Consider the following 14,619-nt stretch of genomic DNA (forward strand, 5'->3'; position numbering starts at 1 on the left):
TACCCAATAATAGTACTACCATTTAGAGAACACAAAGATGTCAGACCAAGTTTTGACACACCATTCTAAGGAAATACCCATCCCGAGAATAGCCATGTCTAGGGACTACAACTCACAATCAAGCTGTACAATTCTTCTGCAATATCAAGATTTGAGAAAGGCTATTTTGCATATTTATTGACTTGTCAGACATGTAAGCTAAGTGTAAAAGGTGAGCATCAGATGGAAATGATGTTGCAATTGTAGAGTTGGAGTAGCCAAAAGATTAAGGTCAATATCAACATGCCAGTGTGTGACAATACATTATGATAAAAATATCTCTTACATTCAAAGAGCCTGGAACTTTTTGTTGGACCTCATAGTCAGAATTAATAATACATCTTGAGGCCACTTAAGATTGATTTGCTGGTATACCTAGGCTTTGTTTAACCTGCCTTTGAGAGAAAAAAATATAATAACCAACCTTACTTGCCTTGGATTTCCCATGTAATCAACTTTTCCAGCCTAAAGCATGGTTGTGATCTTAAGTCAGGTACTCTTTCATGCCCCTATCTCAGAGCATGATGTATATGTATATATATATATATATATATATATATATATATATATATATATATATATATACATATATATATATATATGTCATGATAATCATTTTCTGGAAACAGAAAATAAAATTAAAGCAATCTTATAAAATTAATATCCATCATAAAAGTTGGCTGCAACATAAGAATATTGCCAGATAAACAATGATATTTACAATACTATTTGTGATCTGGGTCATTTGGGATCAATTAGAGTCAGTAACTGAATTTTTTGTAAAATTCTATTAAAGATTTCTGTAAACTATTCTTTATTCCTTCCCCGATGTGATAACTTTCTGTGCTGTTTAATTTAAGAGGAAACAAAACCCTTTGCTAAAGACACACACATGGGTACACTCATGCACAAACAGACCCAGAGTCAGGAACAGATAGATCCACAAGATAGCATTCAGGCAGGCATAGATTCAGACTTATACAATGGAACAACAGAACACACACACACACACACACACACACACACACACACACACACACACACACACACAAAGAGAGAGAGAGTGGGGGGTAGTCAAATCTGGGTTCACTCTTGGTTAAATTATACCAAAGGGAAGTGCTTAATCATTTCTTTTCAATAATGCAACAGCAACACATTATTTGTGACTCTGAGTTTATTATTAATGCATTCAAACTAATGCACTAACAGAGCATATCCCTGGGAGGATGTGACAAAAATGTTTATCTATGTCTTCTAGCTCTTCCAAAACAACATGGAATCCCTCCCTATTAAGCATGGATGTAGCTCCTGGAAACTGTGCTTTGACATCTGCTCAACTTGTATATGCTCAGCCCAGCCAGTTTCATCATGTTCCTTGGCCTCCTTCCCCTTTCTCATTCCCTAGCACCAAGGATCACCCAACTCCTTCTTTACTGGGCTTTCACATTCCTGAACTCTATTCACTGTCCTAATAACCCCAACTCCCTAATGACCCAGGGGACGGGTCACAATGGAGTTAAATCTAAGCAACCTTCTGCTCCAGAGACCATAGAAATCATTCAGTCTGGCCAATCCTGTGTCTGCTTCCCTGATCTCCCTTGTTCCTCCCATAGAAACTTAAATCGTGTCTCCTACTCAGAACCCCCTCCTTCTGTCCGATTATCCATTGCTTCTCCATGTGGCCACACTAGGATCTATGAGTATAACAACAACTGTCTTTACAATGGCAGTTCTCTCCTAATCTGTTGACTGCATCATTCTGAAACAATAAATAAAAACTGCTGAAACACATAGTCTAGTCATAGGGTAAACATCGGACATCTGAGTTGAGGAGGCTTTTACAAAATACCTGATTAGTACTGTTTAAAACTATCATAGCTGTATAGCACAGAAATTACCATTGCCAAAATGAGCCTAAGAGACATAGCTCCAACATGTAATGCTGTGTCCCAAATGGGATCTGGGAGCTTCATATATAATACTATGCAAAAGCCAAAGTAATTTGAACACTACTTGGACTTCAGTTAATAATACATGTCAATATTGATTCATTGTTTTTAACAAATATATATCATACTAATGTAAGAGGCTAATAGTAGATGAAGCTCCTAGTGGGTTCTTTCTGCAAATTTAAAACTGTTTTAAGATTAAAATTATTATAAAACAAAGAGTAAATAATTAAAATAATAACTTCATGAAAGAAACCTTTGAGGAAATCTAGACTTTCTTCATTTATTTTATCTGAGAGCAGGGCACTTACAAAATGACCACTGGTTCACACTGGTTATGCTTTTCCCAGAAAAAAGATGTTTTATTTTTGCACCAAGACACTGTGAGGTAGTATAGCCTTGCTTCAGTGGAATTGCATTTATCTGAGGAGGCTTGGCTTTTAACACTGCACCCATGCAGGGGGAATGCCTCTCTAATTCAACAAAGGCTCTTGATGAAGCATGAGTAATGTACAGGGATAAGGCTGAGATAACACCAACTACACCCACACATGTGACAGGAAGGAAGAGAATAGGCATGTATGCACATAGAGATACTTAATTTCTTGAAGACCCAGTCACCTGCAGCTCATCACAGAAGAAATACTGGCTTGCTATGCCTGAAAGATGGCTCTGCATGAAGGTCAAAAGAATGTCACCCATTTGAGGGAAAGCGCCTCATAAGGCTCCCTGAACCTTCGTCAAGGACACCCGTGACAGCAAACAGTTCTTCTAATGACCATCGCCATCCATGATGATCCCCTTGGATTGTCCATCCAAACTGCTTTTACATCAGTCAAGAGCACATTAGGAACAGGAAACAGACTCACATGCCCCTGAACACAGGACAGTTTTGAAGCCCTAACCATATAGTTTAATATGATCTGGTCTTATTAATGAAGTCTGGTTCTATGTTAATTATATGTTAATGAAGTTCTGGTTCCAGAAGAAAGAACAAGAACAGCAGCTGCTACATAAAGGTCTTACAATCAGCTTCCTGGGCATTTCTCTCCATTCCTTCATTTTCTCATTCAATAAACATGCATTAAATTTCATCAGTGTGCCAGGTCCCATTCCAGATCCTAACATGGAGAGATGAATGAGGAGTTAGGGATGTGGAAGGAAGCATCTTTGTAGCTCTGACTGCTAACAATAGACAGCAATATACCATAGCTAGGGAGAAAACAATGTGAGACAGGAGCCCAAAGAAGGCTCACCCACTCAGACTCCGGGACCTGGGGAGAGGCACACACAGGACATGAATCTAAAGCCAGCCAATAGCAAAGAACACTTGCAACAGCCCAAAGACACAACAGAGTCACCCACTGAGGCAGGAGCAGTGACAGAGGAGTACTTTTGAGAAGAAAATCCCAGGCTTACTGGACCAACCGTAGAGGGATTTGTGCCTGTGCCCCAGTACTTTGACACAGTGCTGAAACCTGTCAGAGCTCTGTGATGGATGCTTCAAAACGCACAGAAAACCTCATGTTCTCCCCCACTGTCAAGACAACGTGAAAATGCAGAGAACACAAGGCAGCTACATCCTTTCAGGCTTCAGCCAGTCTTGGGAAAAGTGAGCTGGCTTTTTCCCCTGGTCTTCATTTCCATCCCCTCCACAAACACTGTCAAGGAAAACTGTTAGTCTTTGAAATGAGCAGTTTTGTGGGTATCTTGTGTAGCTCACACAGCCCAAGTTATCACCATTTTCATCATCTTGAACCTACTTTATAGCCCTGAAATTAAAGAAAACAGATGGGGAACATGATTTTTTTGCCTACAGAAAAAGAACCTTATCAAGTGAAATACAACTAATTACTTCCTTGCAGATACTGACAAGTCTTGACAGTTTTATGTCTATTAAGCAAATTCATTTCTGCTTTCCTGGTGGCCTTAATTATCTGTCTGCCTTAGGATTCTTTTCTGTGCTGGATACTTACCTCATTACTATGACAGAATGCCTGATATAAAGAACTTAAGGTAGAAAAGACTGATTTTGGCTCATGGTATTGTAGGGCTCATCCATCACGGCACGGAAGGTGTGGAAAAAAGAATTTATGTCAGACAGGAAGACGAGAAGGTGAGATATAGGAAGAGACCAGGGCAAGATCGCAGGGACATATGCCTAGTGACTAATTCCTCCAACAAAGGCCCACCTTCCTTCATATGTTCAATAATGCCATCATATTATCTATCAGGAGATCCATTGCCTCAAATCCCTATGGTTTAATTGTTTCTGGAAACACCCCACAGGCACACCCAGAGGTGTATTTCACTCATGTTCTAGGCGTCTATCAATCTGATCAAATTGACAATCAAGATGAAGCTTTGCATCTTCCAAACTATTGTAATGTTTTCCTGGTTTCTTTAACAATTAAATAAACCCATCAACGTATGTTTACTTTATATATGTATGTTTCTTAAGAAATAAGCCTTTAGCAACTCAAAGGAGCCATGTTATCCGTGGCTAACATCTGCTGCCCCATCTTGAGGAATTCTCTGATTAGGCTAACACCACCTACTGGCCATTTGGATTACCTGCAATACATTCATATACTAGACATCTATGCCACTGAACAATATCCCCCAAAAGAAATAACTCTATACGCTGGTAAGGAATAAATTTCAAAATATATTTAAGGGGGGCAGTATGCATTAAAATTTATATGCTATTCTTTCTCCAGTAAGAAACAAAAAGAAATATTTTTACAAAAAGCCCTCCCCCAAAAGGACAAAAAACTATGAAAATTACTATCTATAGTGGATGGAATAGGAATAGGGAGATTAGGCTAGATATGAGGAAATGACTTCACATTTGTAAATATTTTACACTATTGAACTGTGTAAATGTTTGATATTAAAAATAAATGAAAATGTAAAGTATATAAACAGAAACATGAATCTAACTATGTCAAATTAATGATAGTTATAATTGAATATAGAGTGAACTATTATCTTCTGAAAATTATAGAACTATGCATCTTTAAAGGAATTTTAAAATCTTTGTGGCACTGTGAATTGAACCCAAGATTTTATACATGCTATGCCAGAAGCCTACTACTAAGTTACTCCACCAGCCCTAAGAGATCAGTTCTAAGGATATATGCACACACACACACACACACACACACACACACACACAGTGGAAAAAATTCTTAGACTTGGTGGTAGCCTAAATTACATCACATGTAGGCTACAGAAAATTAGCAACTCCAATGAGGATGTTGGAAATCAGAGCTTTTATTTTGGAAAGAAAATCACATAAAAAAAATTGGTGAAGGAAGAGAAGAGGCACATGGCTCTCCATATGAACACATGATCATTTTCAGTAGAAACTGAGAACATGTCTGATGACTGAACTATTATTTCAAAAGGGGAAAAAACACAAAAATAAAAAGTGAGAAATGTGAGCAAAATTGGTTTCAATTTTTTAAGTAAAAAATGTACCACAGGCAACAGAGCAGAAAAGAATCAGAGATGGTCAAATACAATACAAGAAAGACAGTAAGAAAAGAACCAAGGATGGCAAAGTACATCCAGCACAGCAAGAGGAGAACCTACGATTGGAGAGATGCAGGAGGACTCCAGGGCAGAATCCTACCTCATACAAAGAAATAAGGCCTTTGGGTCCACTCATATAGGCCTATGGGATGGTTTCCACAGGACCAAAGAAGCCCTAGAGTAGAAATAGGGCCCTGGGGCAGCATCCAAATCTCGAATTGCTTCTAACATGTGACTTAGGTCCAGTTTCCTTTTAGAAAGTGGATGGGTAGGAGCAGCCTCTTGGGAAGTGATCTCAGGAAGCAGCAGAAGGCAATGAGAATAAATCATGGAATAAGAATGAAGCAAAGACAGATGCATCAGGGAGGTGCCATCATTGTGGGAATTTTCAACAGGCTTGTAGTTTTCAAAAACAATATTTTTGGATGAGATCTACATGAACAATCTGGACATGAGTGAGGGGTAATGAAGGGCGAGGGTCGAGAGAAAGAGAGCTTGGGGGAGCAGAAGATCCCTGCTGGATCAAGAACAGAGAGGGAGAACAAGGAATAGGAGACCATGGTAAATGAAGACCACATGAGAATAGGAAGAAGCAAAGTGCTAGAGAGGCCCACAGAAATCCACATAGATACCTCCACAATAGACTACTGGCAATGGTCGAGAGACAGCCCGAACTGACCTACTCTGGTGATGGGATGGCCAAACACCCTAATTGTCATGCTAGAAATCCCATCCAGTGAATGAGGGAACTGGATGCAGAGCTCCGGGAGTCCAATTAGTGAGAAAGAGGAGGGTTTATATGAGCAAGAATTGTTGAGATCAAGGTTGGATAAAGCACAGGGACAAATAGCCAAATGAATGGAAACACATGAACTATGAACCAATGGCTGAGGGGCCCCCAACTGGATCAGGCCCTCTGAATGGGTGAGATAGTTGATTGGCTTGATCTGTTTGGGAGGCATCCAGGCAGTGGGACCGGGTCCTGTGCTCATTGCATGAGTTGACTGTTTGAAACCAGGGGCTTATACAGGGTCGCTTGGCTCGGCCTGGGAGGAGGGGACTGGACCTGCCTGGACTGAGTCTACCAGGTTGATCTCAGTCCTCGGGGAAGGCTTTGCCCTGAAGGAGGTGGGAATAGGGGGTATCCCTGGGGGAAAGGGGAGGGGGGCGGGAGGGGGGAGAACAAAGGAATCCGTGGTTAATATGTAGAACTGAATTGTTTTGTAAAATAAAATTAAATTAAATTAAAAAAACAATATTTTAACATCTGCCCTATATTCATGTATCAGATATGTCTCTTCCAGACAACTTAATAATATCCCTGAGTTGCCCTATCTTAGTCTACTGCCTCAGTTGTTACCAAACCCTGAAGGAGAAGTCCTCCTATCTGGGGTGTACTTTTCAAATAGAAGCCAAGAAATCCAGAACTGGCATTCCCCAACCAACTCCCATATTAGTCTCATACAGTCAGGGTAGCTATTATCTAGCCCTGTTCAAAGGCCAGATACTGAACAGCTAGGAGCGTCTCTGATATCCTAGAACCCATTTCAGGCAGGCCAGTCTAAGTCTGTTTTTCCTGCCTTGCCTGTCCCTTCCCAGGAAAGCCACAATGACGCTCTTATGCACAGATCTGCATCTTCCTCTGCCACATGACCAAACCCAACACTCCCTGAGTGGTCCTAGACAACGAGATCCCCTCCTGTCTTCTCATGGTATCTGTATGCCTAGCTACCTTCAATGTCAGTCCTCTGCTGACCTCTTGAGTAAAACAATAACATAATCAAATGTATGAAAAATAGGGCAGTTAGGGCTAGACACTAGAAAGATCTTCAGAGGAGCTGTCATTAATTTTCTGAATTATCTCAGTGAGAAATGGGAGAAGCAGCATCTTCCTCCAGGCTGCCATTGCCCGTGGGCAGGGGAGTCACTTAGGTAATTCCCTGGCTTTCTTGGTTCTGTCCACACATGAGCATGGGGATAACTCCTTCATGGGTCAAGAATCTCTAAAACAAACACCGAAAGACAAATGCAAGCAGAGATTAAAAACAGGGCCTAGCAGAAGCAAAGCCAGGTGTAGTACAGAGTGTCCACAGTTTTGCATCCCAGAATATAGTCAGAATCCCCTGTCCCCTGATCTTCCCTAGGAGCACAGTGGGTCTCTGAACTGCTTCATCCCAGCTCAACCTGGTGGGAACCTTTTGGACGACTGAGAAAGTGGACACAAACTGCTCCTCAGTCATGAACGTGAACAGAATAGTCTCCAGGGGCACTGCACAGCCTTCTCTGACGAAATGAAAACTAAAACTTCCCCCACTCTGATTTATTTTTAAACTGATTTTGAAAGCATGAAATGCTTTCTGACTAAATAGAGACAAAATACAGAAACAGAATCACATGGGTCTTTTCCAATAATATCAAAAGCCCCATGAGGGAAATCATAGGTAAACTAAACCTTCAGGATACCAAAAATAATGTGGCTCAGGTGCAGGAGGCAAGCAGCTCTACTGGGCCCACTCCATCTCATCTGCTCCTCCTGCCTCCAAACCCAGCTGTGTGCTCCTCCGACCTATCCAATTCAGGACCTACCCATTCTCCTGCTCTCTCCTCTATGTCCCTGCTATAAATCCTTTCCCTTACTTCACAATGACAGCTTTTTGTCTATCCCATAACCCTTCTAGACTAACTGTAAATCCACTTGATTCATAAACTCCACTAGCAGTTATCTGTAGCCTTAAGCACAGCACGAGAAGGAGCAGTCACATTCCAATGTGACACCATCCAGTACCCACTATACACTGAGAAGTGCTATGAGATCTGATGAGAACTGCCTTAGTAACTATTGGACTAATGCTTCTTCAAGTCCTGTTGAACATTAGCACATTAAGTCTCCAGGATATTGAATAACATGGATCATAGAGTGAGAAAAAAAAAACTGATCACTTTAACCAAAATTCTCACTTTCCTCATTCCGGGTTCTGGATGATACATCATACTCTTTATAAGAGCAAACACAGATACATAATGTAGCTTAAGAAGAATGGTCCGTGTTCTAGAAAGTCTTTTACACAGGAAACAAGATTCACTGGGGGAGATCCTTGTCTCAGACCTTGAGGAAGGAAGCAGTTTGTAGCTTTAGGGAAGGGAGCTCAGCTACCAGGAGGAGGAACCATGCAAGGCAAGTTTAATGGGCTAAGGAAAGACAAGGGTGCAAGCAAATGAGAAGAATGTAAATCAGAAGTCAGTGCAGATTCCTTTTGTACTGTGCCTCATGGAGGCAGCCTAATAAACTGTCGGCAGGAGGAGCCCAAGGTGATATGGTGATTCTATTTCATCCTGACAAGTGACTTATCAACTTGTTCTGGGTTTTTAAAAATGTATAAAATCTCGGCTGGCAGAGGCTGAGAATTTAGAGTCTTGCAAAGCAGGGAGTAAGGAGGAAATTTAATTCTCCAGAAAGGGAGCGAAAAATGTCTCAGTGGTTCCCAAAGTGTCTGCGGCATGACTTTGTATCCATCCTTCCCCTGAGATGAGGTTCTTCTCTGGGATTTTACTCACTAAGACTGAAGGGATAGTACAGAAAGCAGGGGAAAGGAGCAGTATGACAGAGTCAAGCCACCGACGCTATTAAATTCCTACGGGTCTGTCTAGAAGTCTATAACACCCGGAATATCCCCCCGGCAAATTCCCTACTGGGCTTTATTTTTTTTTTTCAAATCAATTTAAGTAAGTTTACAAAGAAAAGAGCTTCCTATGGCGTCTGCATGTTTTGTTCTTATCCGTCCCCTCCCCACTGGCCTCCCTGTCCCCTGCACCCCTCTTTCCCCTGCACCCCTCTTGCTGGTACCTTGCCTTACTCCCGAATCAGCTTCCTCCGCTGTCCCCTCACACACACCCCAGCATCCCATTACGTCCCTGTATAGCCCTCTCCCTTAAGATCTCTTCATCCTTTGTTAGGTTCTCCTTTTTAGTTTCATGACATTCCCCCCAACACACATGCATGCACACACACTAAAATCTAGGCTCCACATATGACAGAAACATATGGCATTTGTCTTTCAGTCTTATTTTTTTATTATAATAATGACTTTTGGTTCCATCATATTTTTTAAAAAATGAGGATTTTGTTTTTCTTTACATTTTCATAAAATCCCAGTATGTATAGGTACCACACTTTATCCATTTTCTATTGATGGACATCTAGAAGGAACCATATACAACTATAGGGTGGTTCTATTTATCAGCTATGGTGAATCTTGCAACAATCAACATGGATATACAAATATCTCTGGAGCGGGGAGTAGTGGGACACGGGTGCTATGAAAGAAGGGAGCAGGTAGAGCAGAGATGGAGTGTTATAAAGCATAGCCTCGTGGCCATGCAGAGCTCCTACATCATCCTCAAAGTCTATTTACAGATTAATCTGATGCAGCAGATCATTAGACGATGAGACAGTCGATTCTTTTTATTATTTTTTATTTTATTTTATAATATAATTTAATTCTACATATCAAGCACGGATTCCCTTGTTTTCCCCTTTCCCGCCCCCTCCCCGTCCCCCCTGCCCATCCCCCATTCCCATCTCCTCCAGGGCAAAGACTCCCCCGAGGATTGGGATCAACCTGGTAGACTCAGTCCAGGCAGGTCCAGTCCCCTCCTCCCAGGCTGAGCCAAGCGTCCCTGCATAAGTCCCAGGTTTCAAACAGCCAACTCATGCACTGAGCACAGGACCCGGTCCCACTGCCTGGATGCCTCCCAAACAGATCAAGCCAATCAACTGAGACCGTCAATTCTAAGAGGAAAATTCTTGATGGTTCTTTATCCATATAAAAAGAATGAGCCTGTTCAACAGAGTAGTGAAGCAGACAAGATTAAAGGGCCATTGTTTCCAATAGCATTCTAAAACTCTATTGGACAGGCATCTGATGATGTTAGTGTAATATGAGGGCATTGGTTAGATGAATAGTTGAGAGTTACATGACAGCATTTTTAAAGTTTTCTACAGTTTATATTTTCACTAATTCAGACACTCAAAACCCATCCCCAACATTTAGGGAATTTTTTTTTTTTTAATGTATAACTACCTTGAAACAAGTTAGTGTCTGCAAAGTATGCAGATATTCATGATTCACCATCTGCTAGATGACTCATATGCAAATCTACCTACTATTCCTTTGGGACATTTCGGGGCTGATTTTTAACTTCGTTATAAAAACTTGGTGGGAATGAAATCAGAGCTATAGTACATACAAAAGAACTGTGAATACTCGGAAAAATATGACACACTAACCTTCGACCCTAAACGACATGTGTTCTGTGGTCAAAAACAAATGTGTTAGAAACCAATTGCTTGGAAATACAGTACAATAGAGAACTTTTTCCCCTTTGAGCCCAAATTATGCATTACTGGTAATAAAATAAATAGAGTAGGTCATCCGCTGGCAATAAGCTACTTAGGGAAAAGAATTGTGACTTACTCATCTTTATACCTCTAAGCCCAAGATTGACTCTCAGGGTTAAGTTTTTATCTGTTGCTAAGCTGCCTGCATCTCAGATTGTAGACACCACATGAAAATTTTGTATGAACGTCTCATCAGCCTTGTCTTCCTCCCCAGCAGCTTCCATTATATTGGGTGTGCTTCTAATTTCCGACTCAAGTAGCTCCCCCCTTGTCCTGCTTTCCTACCTGCTCTGTTGGATTAGGAAACCCACCTCCACAAGATTTACTGACTTGGAAATTTATGGTGGTTTGAAATAAAATGGCCCCCAAAGTGAGTGGCACTATTAAGAGATGTGGCTTTGTTGGAGTAGTGTGGCCTTGTTGGAGGAAGTATGTCACTATGGGGGGTGGGCTTTGAGTATCTACTGCAGAGATATTGTCTCTCTGATACCTGCTGGCCATGATATTATGTTTCATTTTTTATATTTGTGATTTGCTAGAAGTCTCCCAATCTTACGGACCTTTCGAAGACCAATCTCTTTGCTGTCTTTATTTTTTTACTCACATTTAAGTGTGGTTTAACACTTGGGGATTTATTTTTAGAAATATAATTAGTCTGTTTCTTCACTGTGCCAGCATCATAAAGTACATGAAGGCAGCTACATTGTCACTCGGTTTCAAGTACGGAAGCTTTACACCTTCTGGGAATGCCATCGTAGATGCAGTCTATACTTATACAGCACATCCATGTATCTTGGTTTTTAATGTCACTAATTAATGCTCTTGACTTTATTATTTACTTCATGGTGATTGATTTGAGTTTGTTTAGCTCTTTTTCAAAGTTCTGAAGATTGATTTTGGACTTCTTTTTAATACATGCATACATTCAGGTGCAACAAACTTTCCCCTCAATCCCGTTTGAGCAAAGTGTAAATTTTGAGTACCATAAACTTTGACAGACTGCATCTTTATCCTGACTCAATACAGCATGATTTTATTCCTCTTAAGACCTCATCTTCATGATTGAAGTGTGGTGTTAACTTCCAGTTGTTTGAAGGCCTGCCTCTGGGGGTTTTCTTATTAGTTCCATTATAACTTAGAGATCACATTCTGCACAATTTCTATTCTTTTAAATTTCTTAAGATTGTTTTGTGACCTGGGGTCAGACTATCTTGGGATGAACCCTTTGCACACTTTGGAAGGAAATGCATATTTGACAGTTACTGAATGAAGTATTCACTTAACAACAATTAAATACTGCTGATTGCTGTGGTTTTGAGTTCTATAAACCTTTCTTCTGTATGTTCTATGTATGATTGGAGGAGGTGTGTTGAAACCTCTAATTGTGTAGCTAGCTATCTGTTTCTCATTTTAGCTCTGTCAGATTCTGCTTTACAGCTCAGTCACCGGTAAATAGACATCAAAGATTTGTGTCTTCCTGGTGAGCTGATCACTACCATGACACAATGTTCCTGACTCTTGATTGCATGGTCTCTAACATGTCTTTGATCTGAGGATATACTGGAGATTTCCATTGATTAATGCTAATATGGCCCTCCTTTTCCATTCTTTATCTTTCAACTTGCTTAAATGGTTATATTTGTTTCTTATAGGAAATACATAGCTGGTCATGTTTTATAATCGACTATGAAAATCTATCCATTAATTGCTATACTTAGATCATTATAATGTAATGTATTTATACTGGGGACTTGCATTTGCTTTGTTTGTTTTTTCATCCCTCTATTCCTCCCGAGACTTACTTGAATGCTTTTAGAATTCCATTTTATCTACAGGGTACCTCTGTAGTTTTCTAAGTAGGTATACTGGATACAGAATTATAAATTGGATAAATAATGTAATAATAAATACTATAAAATATCTTATAGAATGATTGCTTGCCAATTCAAGTATAGAACCATTAATATTCACTTATATATATAGTACACATACTAATTATGATATTTGCTTTATGTATACTTAGAACCACATCAGGTAATTTTATGATTTGTCTTCAAATACCGTAAGTAATTTAGAAAACTCAGAGATGAAACTTCATTTCCTTGTACTTGGTCTTTGCTGTCCTTCCCTTGCAAGCCTTGTCCGGTCTTGCAAGGCTTTTCATTTTAAGTTTCCTTTTGTTTAATAACTTCCTTCAACCTGACTTTTGTCTTCATCTTCTAATGTGTAGATTGTTACTTCATTCCAGGGGAACATCCCGCTGGTTGAAAGTTTCTGGATTGTCAATTCTTTTAACACTTGAAAACATTGTGTTTCTATGGCTTCCAGTGAGGAATCTGCCCTAATTCACATTGCTTTCCCTCTACGAGTCAGTTGTCTGTTTTCTCTGACTTTTTTAGAAGACGGAGTAAGTGTGTCTTGGCCTGGATTTTATTCGTCTTACTCTCTGACACAGAAGTAGAGAAAGATGGGATACTAGCTCATTACTGTAAAGTGAATGTGCACAAGGTCCCCACTAGGCTGCCACTGTTCCAATGATACCCAGAAAACAGAGAGGTAATATTCCTTGTTCCATGTGTGATCTCTACTGATACATTGATAAGGATGACACCATGGTGGCTGGGCAATGATGTGATAGCTCTTCACCAGGACCCTCTGGTAGCACCCATCAGGAAGGCAGAGGGATGCTCAGCTCCTGACAGATAGAACTAGAATGCAGAGGAAAGCCATAGCTCCCCCAGCTGATCTATTCTGAGGCTGCCCTCACAAGGGTGTTGCTCCACCTTAATACAGCCTTGTAAGGCTAAGCATCCAAGTTTTCCAATCAGCACTTTTTTGGCATGGGTTGGGATAAGATGCGTGTGTATGTGTGTGTGTGTGTGTGTGTGTGTGTGTGTGTGTGTGTGTGTGCGTGTGCGTGTGCGTGTGTGTGTGTGTGTGTGTGTTATTTGACTAGAATAGTGATTATTTTCTCAAACATCTTCTATATCACTAGACTTCCTCTTTCCCACTCTTCACAGCACAGTGGCCGCCCTAAGTACATCCCAGCTTGCAGCAGGTAGAAGCCACATTGCCTTTGATGATATAACTTACCAAGACACATCACATTATTTCTGCTACATTTACAGTAGAAGATGCAGGCTTAGGTCTCAGTATGAGGTTTAGTGGTCTCACACTCTAAAAAGAACATGTGGGATGGGAAAGATGCAAACACTTTTGGAAAACAAAATCTACCATGTTTTAAAAGTCCAATTTAGGTTTCAGATTGAGTTCCCCATCGTGCATAATCCAAATTCTATCATCAGATAGGCATTAAAACATGGTACCAAAGGCTATGGAAAAGATATGGAATCGGTGTGAATATAGCTAGCTACACTGATAATAAATTCTTCCTTCATTACTAGAACCCATGAGGTTCTTTCTTTTTATTATAAATCATTTTTAAATGTTTTATTCAGTACTTCTTTATGCATTTAAAAAATGAAGGTGTTTTCAAGTTATCCAAATGTATCTTTTGCTGGAACTTAAAACATCATCCTAATGTTTTACACACCAAGAGAGTAAAAAGAAGATGAACTAGGAGTGGAATCGTCAGATCATGTCTTCCTTGCCCTCTCTGGAGCCATACGGCACACTCAAAACCTTCTAATCTTATTTTTTAATTACTTAAGTTTCACATGTGGATCTAGGAGCAGA

General features: G+C 40.2%; 1 protein-coding gene across 7 annotated transcripts in view; it reads right to left on the reverse strand.

The window, feature by feature from the left end:
• Pde1c (phosphodiesterase 1C) overlaps positions 1-14,619 on the reverse strand; it is a 621,274-nt gene that overhangs the window by 439,486 nt on the left and 167,169 nt on the right. The gene's annotated exons all lie outside the window — the stretch shown is intronic.

This window comes from Peromyscus californicus, unplaced genomic scaffold (assembly GCF_007827085.1).
Source record: "Peromyscus californicus insignis strain IS unplaced genomic scaffold, ASM782708v3 Scaffold_6__1_contigs__length_162567912, whole genome shotgun sequence".
Taxonomy (NCBI): Eukaryota; Metazoa; Chordata; class Mammalia; order Rodentia; family Cricetidae; genus Peromyscus; species Peromyscus californicus.